This window comes from Mus musculus, chromosome 3, assembly GCF_000001635.26.
Source record: "Mus musculus strain C57BL/6J chromosome 3, GRCm38.p6 C57BL/6J".
Lineage (NCBI taxonomy): Eukaryota > Metazoa > Chordata > Mammalia > Rodentia > Muridae > Mus > Mus musculus.
In genome coordinates, this window is record NC_000069.6 from 121,906,101 (window position 1) to 121,918,504 (window position 12,404).

Sequence of the window (12,404 nt, forward strand, 5' to 3'; positions counted from 1 at the left end):
TGAAAGAGTACCAGTCTAGAGCCCTCAGTCCCAAAGGAGACGTCTGTATAACACACCCCCCTTCAAGGCTTAAGATTCATTGCAGAAGAGTTTGTGGAAAGAGTCTAAGAGCCAGAAGTTGGGGCGAACTGGAGGAAAACAGTGTCGTCTGCAGAGGAGAGAACCACTGAACTCACAAACCCACAGCAGCCCTGTGCTTACAGCAGACCTGTATAAGAGCAGTCAACGAATGGTCTGGCATGGAGAGGGAAGGGACCATGAGACCTACCCTCTAACCAAGGAGCTGTTGACAGTTGATGACTTTTGGGAGAGAAAGTCAGTTTCTTAGAAGGTGTGGTTCTTGTTAGATAGAACATTAAAAAAAAAAAAACCTCATGTGTATATTTATTCATATTAAATAGCAAGAGTTGGAGAATTGACTTATCTGTGGGTCATTTCAAATATTTCTAAATTCTTTTCTCTGATGACTGCTCTGTTCCTCTCACTCACACACACACACACACACACACACACACACACACAGAGAGAGAGAGAGAGAGAGACAGGCAGAGATGGAGAGACAGAGAGATAGAGACAGAGAGATAAAGACAGAGAGAGCACCTTCTGTGTGTGCTGCGCTGTAGGTGAGGCTGGAAAAAGCATGGATGTGTTTGGAGCAGCTGTGAGTATTGTGGCGGCGAGCTGATAAGTGAGAAAGAGCATTTTCCAGAGTGCCGGGCACTGAGATCAAAGCCCTCTGCAAATATTTTGATAGGAGGCAGCTGTGTTGTAACAGAGCCCGCACTGACCTTCTCTCCCAGGACCTTTGCTGCGTCCTGCTCCTACTGCTTTCTACTTCTTGTGACCCTAGTGGAACTATTTATTTCTTTGAGTCCTGTTTCCTCGCCAGGTCGAAATGGTGAAAATACTTCTTAAAAGTTCACTATGACAACAAAATAAAGATACTTTAAAATAGGAAACGAGTGTCGGGTAGTATCACACAGTATTCCTTTAAAAGAAAGTGGTTAACTGAGCCTGTGGCGGAGCTCCTGGCAAGGCAGATACCATTGTGCACCTGGCAACGTGGGTGAGAGAGAAGACGGTGGGAAGGTCAATACAATGAAGGCTGACTAAGTTGCTTAGGGATGTAGGTGCCTGATCCCACACAAGCTTCTGAGGAGCCTTATATAAAATGTAAGTCAGAAATGTCCATGGGGGGTGGGGGCGGCAGTTCACCCACGCCTGCCTTCCCCAACAACGAGATTAGGGTGACTTATAGACATCAGTGCCCCCTCTCTTCTGTATGGTACACGTGGGCATACCACATATGTGCTACAGAAGTTGTCTCAGTGGAGAAGGAAAAGTCAAAGCATGTGGTGGGGCAGGCCATGGTAGGTGGCATGTTTGGGCTGGTTCTAATGGCTTCCTGAGCAGTAGCTGTGATTAGAGATGAGAACAGAAGGATTTGACATGACGGATAAGATACATTTCCACCTGGGGAAAGAGACAACAGAAACCAAGTTGACATGACATGGCCTTGGGTACTTACAGCTGGTCTTCTATCCCTTCTGTTTGTAGAGAAGGAGGGAAGATGGTAGAGATTTATTTTTTTAATCCCATTTTGTCAGATGCTATGTATTTCTGTAGAATTAAGGATTATAAACTGAAGTAGTCCACCTGGCTTTTTGTACCACAGACACAGCATAACCTGACTGAAGAACCCAGATCATGACACCCTCTGCTTTCCTCGTCTCTCTCAGTTCTTTATCTTTGTTTGCCCAAGGAAGAGATAATAAGCCAACAAGCCATTAGTGTGTCCCTGACTAGTGACCGTCCCTGAATCTCAGGTATTTTGATTTTTCTCCCAAGGAAACTGTTCCATCCCTATGGTGAAGACGGGATAGAGCAGAGACGTTAACTGTGAATACTTCCACTGCAGAGCTTTGAATGACACCTGTCATTCTCTAGTCACATCCCCATGCTGCTGAGATTTGAGGAGATGGAAGGAGCTTCCTCAAACTACCAATTTGGAAACATTTTACAATCAAGCAGGGCTTGTCATCATCTCAGTATTAAATATCGATTGTTCATGACTGTTCTTCTCTCAGGATTCTACCAGAACCATAATAATTTGAGCTGTTCAAAATAAAAGCAAAAAGCAGAGCTCTGTCTGCCAGCCTCTATGCAGCTGGATGCAAAGACACAAATGACCCCTGGAGCACTGATATTGCTACCTGCTAACATCCCCACTGCTATCACAGGAAGAAACATGATGAGCATCCATGCTCTGGCAGATGATTTAGCCCCAGAACCAAGTCTTGCTTTGTTTATTGGGTTGTCTTGTTTTGGAAGGCCTTTCCTAGGAAAATTATGACCAGTTTCCTATTTTTGACTTCCTCTTGCCCTTTAGGGTCTTCACTAGTTTATCTTATATTTTACAGGAAGCTTTCTCCATCTTTTTTTTTTTTAATTTGTAAGAAGCAGAAATATAGTCATTTTTCTCAAACAGGCACATTTTTTCTGAAAGCATTTAGTCACCTTTTCCCACTATTTTGAAATATACCTTTATCTTAATTTATTCTTATATGTGTTCACCAGTCTGTATTGATATTCCACATTATTTTTTATAGTTTGTTAGCTGTTGAGACCGTTGTTACCTGTCTTGTTTCTCTCATTTTCTTGGTTATTCTTCTCTATTTATTTTTCCAGATGGTTTGTAATTACATTATATTCCATTGTAAATTCTTGTTGGAGTTTTGATTATGATTTGCTTTTATTATCTGCATACAGTATTATCCAAAATGACCTGGTTACAACACAATAGCAAAGAGGAACGTTTGCAAAGAGCAATGTCGCATTGTCCTGTAGGTAAGGAGCCAAAAACTAATAACACCAGGAGCATAAAGAATGGTTTGGCCGAAATTAGGTTGGCACTGGGTTTGACAAAGTGAGAATAAAGGGGGTGGGTGGTGGAGAAAGAGACAAACCAACTTAGTATTCAGTAAACTCAGGTTGGAAATAACTGGCTTCCCTTGATTGAACAAGACATGCTAATGTTTTGTTGGTCTTGTCATTATTGTAAATATCTTCATAAAATGAAAACTAAATCATAGCTGACCTCTGTCTTGTGATGTGTGTGTACACTACTGTGCTAGAAGCCTTCCTTGTGTTGTGGAACACTCACTGGTAAAAAGCCCTGTTTTCTGACTGTGTGTATCTTCCCGTAGCATTTTCTTTCTTTGGAATTTAGCGTTCCCAACTGTGTTCCCCAGAGAATCTGGAAACGTTGGTGCACATCCATCTGGCAATTGAAGGTTTTGTTGGAGTGTGGGAAACTCCAGGGTTATTTTCAGGTTATGACATTTAAATATTTCTCTACAGGTCCAAAGCAAAGTTTATCTTTTGAAACTATAAAGACACCAGAGTCTTAGAGCTCATTTAGAGAAGAAATTGCTTCCATCTTTAAAGAAATATCATTGGAAATAAAAGCCTGCATTTGAAAATTGAAGAGCTAAAAAAATGCAGATGAAGCAGTCTGAATGTTTCAAATTACCTTTTGGATTATTTTCTTCTTTCACTTAGGCATAAAACATTAAAGAACCATTTAAGAAGAGGTTGTGAGCATAAATACATGGTATTACAAGCCAAACTTTTGAGAGCTGGGTGTGCTGGCACATGCCTATAATCTTAACACATGGGAGGTGGAGGCTGGCAGAACAGGACCTCAAGGCCAACCTTAGCTATCTCAGGGAGTTCAAGGCCAGCATGAGCCGTGTAAGACCCTGTCTCAAAAAAGATGAGTAAATAATAAGTGAAATTGTTTTGGGTTTTTGTTTTGTTTTGTGTTTGTATTTGTATGGGTGTTTTGCCTGCATGGATGTCTATATACCATGTGAATGCAGTGCCAGTTGGAAGCCAGAAGAGGGGACTAGATTTCCTGGAATTGCGAGCCATCATGTGGGTGCTTGGAACCTAACCGGGTCCTCTGGAAGATCAGTAAATGCTCTGAACCACTGAGCCATCTCTCCAACCCACATTAAATAGTTGCTAACATTTTTCTTTTCTGTGAACCCAGGCTTCAGCAAGGCAATCCCTATCCACTCTGGGAATGACTCTAAGGTTTTTCTCTGGGGCTTTTCAGGCTCAGGATGCCGCTGATTCCCATCAAATTTCTCCCATCCTGACTGTCTGATGGTTGCAGAAAGACCCAAAGAAACTGTATACACCCCAAGGACACCCAAGGCTCAGCTACTGCAACCAAGAAGAGATGATACTCTGAACATTGGTTGTGGAATGGTCTCTCCAAAGGCTTCTGGCTGCTTCTTCACAGTCCCCATCAGCGTTCAGAACACTTTCTGTATTTCCTTCAGCCACAGAAACCTGGACCCCAGCAATGCTAAATGAGTTGTTATTTTAGTCTAGACTCACTGACCCAACATGTGGGCAGATGTGGTAACTGTGTTATCCAAGAGTTGCCAGCAACCACCCATTCAACTGCCTCTTATCATGCATCTTATGTATGGTCAGCCACAACACATTATCTGAATCTTGAGGTGAGACAGTGAAAATAAACATAAGAGATCAATGTAGTCTTGGAACATACCACTAAGTAGACTGCTCACATTGCGGCTGGGTGAGGTGGTACATGCCTTTAATCCCTGTGCTCTGGAGGCAAAAGGCAAAGACAAGAGGATCGAGATCTCATCTCAAAATATCCAGGGCTTGGCACTGATGAGGCTGCTGACAGGAAAGTGCTAGCCTTAAGGCATCAACATCTGACCTGAGTTTAGAGCCCTGGGCCTCCATTTTAAAGAGCTGGGTGTGGTGGTACCCAGTTGTTATCCTAGTGCTTAAGAGGTGAAGACAGGAGCATGCCTGGACCTCACTGGCCAAGCAGCCTAGATTCCCTGGGGGTTCCAGCCAACAGGAGACCCTTCCTCAAGTAAGGAAACACACAGAAACAAGGGACAACAGCTAGGGAATGGGAGCTGAGGCTGCCCTCTGGCTTCCACATGCATGTTCTGGATGGACACACACACACACACACACACACACACACCTTTAAAAATGAGGGTTAGAGTCTAGCTCAGTAATAGCACACTTGTCTAGTACATGCAAGCTCTTCAGTTTGGTTACATACACACACACACACACACACACACACACACGCAAATCTCTCTCTCTCTCTCTCTCTCTCTCTCTCTCTCTCACACACACACACACACAGACTGAGAGAGAAATAAAAAGAATATCCACATTATAGGTGTTCGCTCATCTTGACACCACTACTCCCATTTTCTCCATCCAATCTTGAACCAGTTTTATCTGAAAACATCTTTTTTTCATTTCTTTATATCCATTGGTATCACAAAGTTCTTGGCTCAAGTCTTCATCTCTCTGGTCCCCAGAAGAACCTGTGACAAGAGTCTCTTTCATCTTTCCGATATGTAAATCTACTTGTAACATTTACCTGCTCCATGGGTTTCTATGGCTCATTGGCCCAGATCATTGCTTTAAATTCCTCCAGCTTTTGGTCCTTCCCTGTGCTTCCTGCCTTGCCTCTGCTCCTCATCCATCGGTGTTTTTGTTTTCCTATTACATAGAGATGCGGCTGCTGTTCTCATCCAAGAGGCGATATTTAAAGTACTCAGAGGACAGAAGCTAACGGTGAGAACACAGCCACTCATACTGTCACTATTGAGGATATACTGGTGTGCAGGGGCTCTAGCTGCCCAGTCCCAGTCCCCTGAGCAGGATCACCTTCCTGGTGAGCTTCTGCCCTGCTTTCTACATCTCCCAGAGGAGCAGCCATTGAGCCAGAGTTGAAAGTGTGGCTCTGTGTCACTGGGAAAGGTGGACAGACCTGAGTTTCCCCGCACCCATGCAGAGATGAAACGGTTGTGCACCAGGCACGGTTTGCAGACCTGAAATGACCTCTTATGTTTTCTAAGATGTTCTTGGAAAAAACCCCATGGCCTCATCTCTGCTGGCTCTATAAACACCTTTGCCTGTTTCTGATCCTCAGAATTTTATCAGTAAAAGACATCTACCTCGCACACAGGCCCACCAGCAGATCTGTTTTGTGACCAGCTTTGATCTTTTTTTATTTTCCTGCTGACTAGGAAACCTTATGTCCTCAATTGACCTAAAACTATGAGGAAAAAGTTCCAGCATCTTTTCTAACAAGAAAGAAAGAAAATGATACATGGGTTGTTGTTTGGCCTCCAATCTGAATCACGGCTGTGTGGACCACTCATCATAATCGTATTTCCTGCATCAGCATCATTAAAGGGTTTTTAGCAAGTTGCTACTCAATGCAACACTAAACTGGTCTTAAGGGGATTCTAAAGAACTAATCGCTGTCTCCAGAAGCTGGATGTGGAAGTTAAGACATGAATAGCAGGAATGATAACACTACTAAAGCAGTCGCAGTATGGATTGCATTCAAATGACAGACACTGTGGGAGTGAGGAGGAAGAGGAGAAGGGAGAAGAGGAGGAGGAGGAGAAGGAGGAGGAAGAGTTACTTTGTTTTCCTCCTACGTGCAAAATGGGTCGTAATGGATAGTGTTCACTCTAACCCATCTGAAAAATCAGCATATGTGATGAATGCAGAGAACACAGAAGAGGGGCTAGCCTGTGAGAGGCCCTAGGCTTGCTGCTTGGGAGCAAGGGAGTGGTGGTGGTGGTGATGGTGGTGATGGTGGTGGCGGCGGCGGCAGCGGCGACAGCAGCAGCCACCGCTGATAAGAGAATGGAGGGATGTCCTCAAAACTGGAATGAAGCTGAAATTGCAGTTGTTTCAGCCTGCAAATAAGAAATGTAACCCCAAGCAGCATCTAAGCGCTACCACAGAGATATGTAGCACTCTTACATTGTTGAACAGAAGTTTAATGTAATCAAAGCAATATTTGAAACTACTAGGCAGCAAGTGATCACCTTCAAGCCCCATTTCAGCTGCTGTAAGCGCACAGCTGCGGGTGTTCCACCCTTGGGGCTGTTCGGGGAGGAGTGATCTTTGTGTTATGAGCATTCATTACGTGTTCACAGTATGCTGTGTACCAGGCTATCTGCAGCATTTTTAAAAAATCATAATAAAATACAAGTTTTTGCTAACTTGCCATTTAAAATAATTGGCTTTTAAGAGTGTAGCTCACGGGTATCAGCTACATTCACATTGTTATGCAGGTGTCATCTCCACATATTACGTTTCCTGTTGTAAACTGGACCCCTGTGAACTGAACCTCTGCCCCTTAAACAGTGACCCCCCCCCATTTCCTTTACCCTTTGACCTTTAGCAAGTGTTGGGTTTTCTATCTGTTGAATTTGGCCACTTGATAGAAGGACAGCCATACAGTCTGTGTCTTCTATGACTGCTTTATCTCATTTAGGATGCCTTCAATAGTCATGTGTGTTTTAGCCTGTCTTGGAATTGTTTTCCCCACTTAAACCTGGATAATATTCTATCAAATATTTCATTAAAATTTTTTGCTAAAGAAGATAACTTGTCCAAATCACAGAGCCAGCTAAAGAAAGAGCACAAAGATCTGCTGCAAGCTGCTTCCCGCCTGTCCACGCCCCCTGTGTAGCCGGCTCCATGTAGGTCTAGGGCCGGTCACCACATCTGGCACAAGGAGGCCATTGGAGGAGGATTTTCTATTGTTTATCTAACACCATTTCTCCAGCTTTTCTTCTTCTTTTAAGTATTGGTTTATGAATATGATAGGCCCACGCTATGTACATGTGTACATGTGTGTGTTTTGTGGAATTCATAGATGCTAAAAGTTGAAGGTTTGGCTGATGGCGCACACTTGCAGTTTTAACACTGGAAGACTGAGACAGAAGCGTCCTAAGTTCAAGGTCAACCCCGAGCTCTGTAGCTGGACCCATTTCTAAATAAAGAAATGGTTAAATAGGTTTAACTAAACTAAAAAGGATCTGGAGAGATCTGGGCCAAGGAAGACACTCTTCAGCCGCGCCTTAGCAGGAAGGCAGACACACAGGTAGATCCATCTCAGTGAACAGGAGGGGACCGGCTAGACACAAGCTAATGTGAACCTTTAGGAAGATTTCTTGTGGCTGAACGTATGGCTAGTCCATTAGGGATAATCATTCTTAGAGAGGACACAGGTTTGATTCCCGGCATCCAAATGGTGGCTCACAACCATCTGTAACTCCAGCTCCAGGGAATCTCATACCCTCTTCTGGCTTCTGTGGGCATCAGACATGTGCACAGCATGCAGGGAAAAACATCCATACACATTCAAATAAATTAATAAATATTTTAGAAAAACATTTTTAAAGAAAACAATTTCTTTTTTTAGGCCCTTACCCTAGTGAACTTTTTTGTTGTCTCTGTTTTTCGATGAGCTAAACCCACTCCTTCTAAGCGAAGACAAAAGTCCTTTGCCCATATAAAACTAGGCCGCATGGCAGCCTAACACCAAACACAGTGTGGCTGCCCAGTCTCTCCAGATAAACACAGGGAAAGGTCATCCAAACACAGGAAGACAGAGTCCCCTTCCCTTTTCCTTTGCCCCCTCCTCCTCCTTCCCTGGCTCTCTTATCCCTGGAGGGTGGACCCAGCCTTTCCCAACGTTTATTCTGAGAGCTCCAGTTCGCACAGTGGGACGTGCTCCAGACATGGGAATACAGCAGCGGGGCCAACCGGGAAAACCAAAAATATAAACGGAGAGATTTGCTAGATTTCTGTTCTCCCTTCCCAAATTGTGCCAGGAATGTGTGCTAGAGCTGCTTCTACTGTTCTTGGTGGAACTCGGCCCTTCCTGGGAGGAGGGCTTCTGGAGTTTATAGGACTTGCCGGTTTGCACAAAAGAAAGTTAGCCTGGCTTAGGATCTCCGGGCCTTGTGCTTGATCCAGCACAAGAATGCAATAAATGTTGAGAAACAATAGCTAAAGAGCCTTGCATCTCCAACACTGGCAATGAGTTTAACAAGTCCCCATCCCCCGTCCTCCCCCAATTACAGAGGAAATTAGAAAGCTAGATGTCCTTTAAACTTAACTGTTGCAATTTTGTATAACCGGGAATTCTGAAGTTCATAAATGAAGGGCATTTTACCTTCTCCTGACATATTGTGATCCAAACAGTGGCAAGGAAATAAACGTACCCTCCTCACCTCGCTGGGGAGGGAGGGGGAAAACGATGAATGCTTTGGGATTATGAGCTTCAGTGATTATAAATCAGCATCTGTGGTGAAATGTTCAGAGCTAATTTCAAAACAGACCCAGGGTTTGAAAGCAAAGCATAATGGTGACCTTTCTCATTTAGCTGTTGCTCAAACAAAGATATGTTCCAGCAATATCCGATGCTTCCTTCCTGCTGGGCCTCCACCCAATGCCATTTAAAACAGTGTGTCACATCCAAATGGGAGCAGAGGATGTGGCGTGGCTGAGTTTCAGAAGCCCTGTGTTTGTGCTTTATTATTATTTTCGAAGGTTTTTTTTTTAATGCTGTATTTGTTTTGTTTCCATCAACTTAGTGTTATGAGTTGGGTTTCATGAGATTAAATATGGGTGCCAATTCTACTTTTCTGTTTCCTTAGATTTTTATTCTTGTCACAAATGGCAATGTATTTGTTTTTCTTGTTTTTTTGTTTTGTTTTGTTTTTGCTGCTGTTGTTTGGTTTTGGTTTTCTAAGAGAGGTTCTCTCTGGTAGACCAGGCTCCTCTAGAACGCACTATAGTCCAGGATAGCCTCAAACTTGTTTATGGTCTTTTGACTTCTGCCTTCCAAATGCAGGCAGGGATGACAGATAGGAATTGCCACACCAAGTTCACTTCACGGGTTCTGAATCATAAGGATAGATTTTTGTTTGTTTGTTTGTTGTTTGTTTGTTTGTTTTGGTTTTTGAGACAGGGTTTCTCTGTGTAGCCCTAGCTATCCTGGAACTCACTCTGTAGACCAGGCTGGCCTCGAACTCAGAAATCTGCCTGCCTCTGCCTCCCAAGTGCTGGGATTAAAGGCGTGTGTCACCACCGCCCGGCCGATAGAAATTTGTTATCTCATGGCTCATTGTATTTTTATGAATTCTCTGGGGTGGAACAAACAAGCAAAGACGATTTTTAAAGAATCATTTACTTGTTTTGTGTAAAATGTTATAAACACAAATAAATAAAACTCCCAGGAAAGTATCTGAGAACGGAGGAAACAGGAGAGGGGTTCAGAGAGGAGAAGAGCTGAGAGTCCTGATTGAGAATACGTAAGCTGAAGAGGGCCAAAGACAAGCTGACTTTTAAAAGATTTATTTATTTTTATTTTATGTGTGTATATCTTGTCTGCATCTATGTATGTGCACCGCATGTGTGCCTTTCTAGTCCTCAAAGGAGGAAGTAGAATTCTAGAGGTTTGTGAACCCACCATCAACCAGCTGTGGTCTCCCTGCTTGAGCATGAATAGCCAAGGGACAGTGGAGAACAATCACACAAAAGACAGACGGATTTTGCCCAGGGTTCATGATCGTGGAGGCCTTTCTGTGCATGCTCTCCAAGAAAATCATCAGACATTTACCTCTGTCCTCCCGCTGTTCAGAAGCAGATCGCCATCTTCATCCCCACCTCTTCAATTATGGATGTTCTTTGTTTTGTACAAAATGGAATCTGCAAAGCTGTTTGTGAATGTTATGTGTTTTCTGTCTTCTTCTCTCATAGTATTTGTTTCTTTCTCTTCTTTCTGCTTTTTGTTTGTTTGAGACAGGTCTCACTGTGTAGCCCAGGAGGACTTTGAGCATATGGCCTCTCACGTGGTGGAATTGCTAGAATTCACAACAGGTCTAGCTTACCTCTTGTGCTTCTATGCTGTTCATTTATCTAAGACTTGAATTTTGACTCTCTCTCCCCTGTTTAGAAATCTTCACTATCAGTTTGCCCTTCTGTGGCCTGTCTCTCCCACCCTCCAATCTCACCAAGGTCCATGGTTTACCTATCTAATGCCATCTTTTTATTCTTCTCTCTTCTTCTCCAGAACCCCCCCCCCCACACACACACACACACACACAGACAGGCCTTTACAGCCCTTCTCAGCAGCAGATCTGGACAGAGAAGGGTGTGAGGTGATATTTGCCTCTGGAACCTTCCCTGAAATGTCTCCTTAGCTTGGCTGAGTTTTCTTTGACCCAAGTTATTGTCTTCTCAAGACAGCCAGCTCCTGAGTTCTATAAATGTTTTCCTTCCATTCAACTCTTTTTCAGCGGTATAGCCACGGGTGAGTTATCTGTGTCCCAGCAGATAGCTCCACACCCATGCCCCACATGGGTGGCCCCGGTTAAGCTCAGGGGGTCACAAAATACAAAACAGAAACAAAACAAAAGGAGACAGGGAAGGAAGGTGGGGACTTGGTGGAGGAGGGGAACTGGCGAGGGTGGGAAGAGGATAAAGAAAGGTGGGGAGGTAAGTGTGGCCATATTACTTAGATACATGTATATGCACATATGCAAATGTGTATATATGTATAATATTATGTGTATACACACACAAAAACCTGTCAAAGAATAGATTAGTTTTTAAAACACAATTAAGGAAATCATTCCATTTTTCTTACCCTTGGGCACTCTACAGTCCTCTATTGGGTCTCTATATAGTTACTACGCCATCATAAGTAGTTTGTCCTCCTAATGCTAATGTGGACCTCTAACTCTACAGAATACAGCATTCTGGGTTAGTCTCCTGACGGGCATTTCATCTGTTTCCTGTTGACTCCTCCGCTTTGACGAACTGTTTGCATCAGCCTATAAATATGCCCAAGCATCCTAGACGCACACATCCATAATCTTTTCCTGTTGTCTGTTAATTTTAGTAGCCTGTAACCTTGATTTTGTTCTCTGTCTTACCGTCAGTTGGAACTGTTCCATCTCTGCAATCCTGAATTCCACCATCTAAACACAACCTTCTGGCAACTGAGAATCTTAGTTGTATCAAAGGCATCGAGCATCTAGATGTCACTTACCTCTCAACCCCCTTTGCTAGCATTTCCTTCTCCAGGCAACTTAGAAACAAGAGACCTTCCTCTTCATCTCTTTTCCCTTTCGTTCTTTTACATGTCTATTAGGGAAAAAAAAATCCCAATACTGCCATAACCCAACCGCTCATCTTCTCTGCCTTTTGTCCCACACTGATAAAGAACCATGGATGTGTGTGTGTGTGTGTGTGTGTGTGTGTGTGTGTGTGTGTGTGTGTGGTGTGTAGTGTGTGTGTGTGTGTGTTGCCGCTATTCTTTAATGATCTCTAACCTCAGCTTTATCCTTCCCACTTCCCCTCATACAATTTTAAATCATTTTTTAACAAAAGAGAAGCCTACAAGGCTTTCTTCACATTGAAACTGGGCCAGCACAGGTGGTAGACAAGAAGGCTATCATGGAGACAGACTCCAGTTATCTTATGTCCTTTATACTCTTACGTCCCTGGGGTAT

The 12,404-nt window shown here is 43.4% G+C and overlaps 1 long non-coding RNA gene across 2 annotated transcripts in view; it reads left to right on the forward strand.

Annotated features, from left to right (window-relative positions):
• Window positions 1–12,404, forward strand: part of Gm34119 — a 32,257-nt gene that overhangs the window by 2,518 nt on the left and 17,335 nt on the right. The window contains exons 2-3 of one of the 2 annotated variants that reach the window (XR_376028.2): window positions 2,770–2,847; window positions 4,121–5,164. The exons of the other annotated variant lie outside the window; for it this stretch is intronic. This is a non-coding gene — a long non-coding RNA (predicted gene, 34119). Of the gene's footprint in view, window positions 1–2,769; window positions 2,848–4,120; window positions 5,165–12,404 lie in introns of those variants that run through there. 2 annotated transcript variants of the gene reach the window in all.